General features: G+C 37.9%; 1 non-coding gene across 1 annotated transcript; it reads left to right on the forward strand.

Moving 5' to 3' along the window:
* Positions 1-628: 628 nt before the first annotated feature.
* LOC131241691 (small nucleolar RNA R71) lies at positions 629-735 on the forward strand. The gene has a single exon (XR_009169247.1). It is a non-coding gene; the product is annotated as a small nucleolar RNA R71 (small nucleolar RNA).
* The last annotated feature ends 3,653 nt before the right edge of the window (positions 736-4,388 follow it).

The following is a 4,388-nucleotide window of genomic DNA, read 5'->3' on the forward strand; positions in this document are numbered from 1 at the left end:
CCTTTCTATAATCGTAACATGTGAATCCATCTTTTGCATATATTTTGTAAGTTCTCCTATTACTTGAGTAAGCTCTTGAGTTTGTGTGGAATTTTGAACCGGTTCTTCTTGAGGTTTCACTTGATTTGGAATTTGATTAAAGAAACCTTGAGGAGTAGCAATTTGTCCATTCCTCCAACTGAAGTTTGGATGATTTCTCCAAATAGGATTCTATGTATTGGAGGGAGGTCCATTGAAAGGTCTTTGGTAATTATTCACGGCATTGGATTGCTCATTTAACACCTCTTGAAAAATATGTATTGTTGGACAATTTTCAATTATGTGAACATTTCAAGCACGAATACCACAAACCGTTTCCTTAACCTTATCCTTCTTTAGTTCTATGGCCTTAAATTTCCTTATAAGATTAGTCACTTTAGCATTGATATCATCATCCTCTTTTGGAAGGTATAATCCACCCCTCTCCTTTGATTGAGTGGGCCTAGAAGTGGTGTTTGATTTTGGATAAGTGTCCCACACATCATCAACATTTTTATTCATGAATTTCCCATTACACATTGTCTCAACCAATTGACGCATGGAAGATGTCAGTCTATCATAGAAAAAGTGTGTAATGCACCATGTTTCAAAACTGTGTTGTGGGCATGAACTGACAAGATCCTTGAACCACTCCCAACATTGGAAGAATGTTTCATCCTCCATTTGGGCAAAGTTCGTGATTGATTTTCTAAGGGTGTTTGTTTTATGATGTGGAAAAATTTCTTTATGAACTCCCTTATCATATTATTCCATCTGCCAATAGATCTGGGACATAGTGAATGCAACCACGTCTTAGCTTTCTCTTTCAAAGAAAAGGGAAAGAGTTTCAGTCTGACTGTGTCCTCAGACACGTTTGGAAAATATAAAGTGGCTATGATCTTATCAAATTCTTTCAAGTGCAAATATGGACTTTCATATTCAAGTCCATGGAATTTTAGAAGAAGTCCGATCACCCCTGGCTTAATATCCATATGTCTCATATTTTCTGAAAAAATCATGCATGAGGGTGTGCTCAACCCCACCGGTTGTAAATAGTCTCACAAAGTATGAGGTGGGGTGCTTGATGCACCTCATTCTCATCCTGGACTTCCTCAACCTGAGGTTGAGGTTGTCTTCCTGATTGATTACCGGTTGATTTGTAGCCATCACTTCAATTAACTCTGAGGATCTCGAGTGGTGTCTAATCCTATGATGGATAGATAACCACTCAACCAATCCCCCTTCACTCAAAAGACGTTGAGTGTTGTCACGGACCCACTTGGGCATGAAACACTCTCAACGCTCAATTCAGATTCTAACCTAAAACCTAAAAGAGAGAAATAAATTCTAGAAATAGAAAGAGAGAGGGAATTAGAAAGAAGTTCCTAAATTAAGATCCTGTAAAACAAAACAAAACAAGTCAGTTTCTAAAAACAGAAATTCTAAAATTAGAAAGTTTCTAAAAAAACAAAAATAGAAAGATGAATTAGTTTCTAAAAATGAAAGTTTCTAAAGTCAAAAATTAGAAAGTTTTTAAAAAAGAGGAAAAATTTAGATTCTAAAATCAAATTAGGCAAGTTTCTAAACCTAGAATTATAAAGTAAGTTAGTTTCTAAAAAAAAAATCCTAGAATTAGAAAGTTTTTAAAAATAGAAAACAAACCCTAATCCTAAAAATAGAAAAACCCTAATCTTCACCTAATTCTAAAACTAGCTAATCTTAGAAAAACACAACCGTTAATCCCCAACAACAGCACCAAAAACTTGTTCACAACCCCAAGTGTAGGGTCACGATATAGTAATAATCTCAGTGAGACCGAGGTTGAATCCACAAGGACTAACCTCGTGTGTATTCTGAAAGCAACTAGAACAAGAACTAGGAGAAGATGAAAACCTAAATCTGGAAGTATAGAGAGTAATTGTGAGAGACTTAATGAAAAACTTAAGAAATTCAAAGGTGGGAAACTAGGGTTTCTGAGGATCCACTTGTAGAGATCATGGAGATCTATGCTTGATTCAAGGACACAACTGGAATCAGAGTCCCATCTTATCCAATTGGAAGATATCTTAGTAAAATCAAATCTAAACTTCCTTTGACCTAATTATCAATGGATGAGAGTAGTGAGAACTAGAAGTGATTCCATCACAAAACAATACCTAGGAGACAAGGGAAACAATATGATTTACCAATCCCATAACCAATCTGGGAGAATTATGAAAGTTAAGGAGGATTCCATCACCCAACCATGCCCATGGGATGATGGTGAATAACAGGATTTCCTAATTTTACAATCTCAATACATGAAAAGAACATACTCAAAGCTATCACAAATTCATTGTAATTTGAGTCACAATAAACCATTAAAAACTGAAAGCATTCCTTATAATCAAACTAGAATAAAAGAGAGTTCAATATAAGCATGAATCAAAGTAATAAAAACATCCCATCACTCTACAAGCTTCACCTCTTAGCCCTAGCTAAGAGGTTTAGCCAACCATAGACATGATTGAACTAGAATCTCTTAAGAAAAGCATAAAAACAACTAAGGAAAAGGAAGGAAAACTCTTGGCAACAGCTTCTCAATGCTTTTGCTCCACTCCCCAAACCCTAGATGATGCCTAAGGATGCTCTAGGGACCCCTATTTATAGTTTTAGGCCTTAGCCTTTCGCACCAAGTGAAATTTTTTGGAAACCGTGTCAAATTTACGAAGTTCGTGCAAAAATTGCGTAACCCTCGACTGGTCATGAGCCGTCCTCAACCGGTCGAGGGTCTCCTTCGACTAGTCGTGCAATACGAAGATTTAGAAGTTTTACGCGCTGGAGTTCGAGTCGAGGCACCTTCGACCAGTCGAGCTTCGACCGGTCGAGAAGAGTCCAGGACGGGTCGTACATAGCCAGGATTGGTCAAGTCGGAGCCAGGACTAGTCGAGAATCACCAAATTTCACTTCAAAACTTCAATTTTCTTCATTCTTGACTTAGTTTTGTTGGATCTTCAGTATGTGCATTCTTCATTCTTGGTCTTATAAGATCCATTCTTGTCTTTGGTGATTCGTGAGTGTTAAATCCATGCTTTGAACATCCTTTTCAATCCAAGCTCTTAAATTCACCTTACAACACAAACATGATTAAAATAGAAAATTAAGCATTATCATGTTCATAAAATTAAGTATTAAATGGGGTCTAATATGCAATATTTGACCCTCAATAGAGATTAAGTGAGTGAGAGTGAGAGGGAGCGCTTGAGTTCTCAAGCTCCCATCTTTCTAGCCCCCCTCTAGCCTCCTTTAGCCATCTCTTAGCCTTACAATCCTACTTGAGTCAATCATTCCCAACCATAGTGCATCCAAACATCCAAGTCATTTCAAGTATAAGCCAAAGATCATACAATCATCATTAACATTCATGCCCCTTATTAGATCATTACTTCCTCTCTCAACCCCCCTGCTCCTCTAGACTGTCATTGAATGTATGCTCTGTGACCTGCCAGAACTTTAGATCCTGTCACATTAGAAAATCATGGTAGCTTAGTCCATATTCCATCATCATCATCATCATCTATTTAAAACTCCTCTAGACATTCTTAGGACGTATGTTATGTGCCATGCTGAATTTTCGAACCTTGCCACATCAGAAATTCGAGTCTGACTAGTCCTATCTAATCTTATCATTTCATCCCTTAAGAATACTTTACCACACAAAGTATAGACCGTACATCCGTACGAGCAAAGAAGGTACCTAACACCTTCCCTCTTAGTAATCAAGGTCCCTTACTCTCAAACCACAAATCAGGAGTTAATTTAAAGCAAGAGAGTCTTCAAATTCTCTAGCTTTATGTATTTTGTAGGTTCTAGCCAACTGCGGGATTTTGAGTTAAGTGGCTAGTGGTGACTCCAAGTCTATTGCATCATCAATCCAAATCAACCAAATCACCCCCATTCAAGAAAAATAAATAACAAAATCAGCGTGGGTGCCAATTTTTAGCGTTCACAGAATGAAAACTCCACTAGGGAATTGCTAGAGCACACTAACTGTGACCCGACTCAAGAACATGTGGTACTCCAATCTTAAGGGATATTCCTTAAACATTCACATCCATAAAACAAAAAGAAAATCAATCTTTGGCTTGCACTTGCTTAAGCATCAACGCCGGTTATGACTACCCGATCTCATGTAGTAATGGCTAGCCAAGAAGCAGAGCCAGCCTTGCTAGCTCCCGAGTACTGGCACAAATACCAGCACTAGCACCTCCAGTGAATCCACAGACTTGCCAACTATTGCAACTATGAACGAGATGGCTCAAAATTTGAAGGTAATGCAGGAACTACTACTTCACCTAGTACCAGGAATCATACCAAGCATACAGGCACCA

Source organism: Magnolia sinica, chromosome 3, assembly GCF_029962835.1.
Source record: "Magnolia sinica isolate HGM2019 chromosome 3, MsV1, whole genome shotgun sequence".
NCBI lineage: Eukaryota > Viridiplantae > Streptophyta > Magnoliopsida > Magnoliales > Magnoliaceae > Magnolia > Magnolia sinica.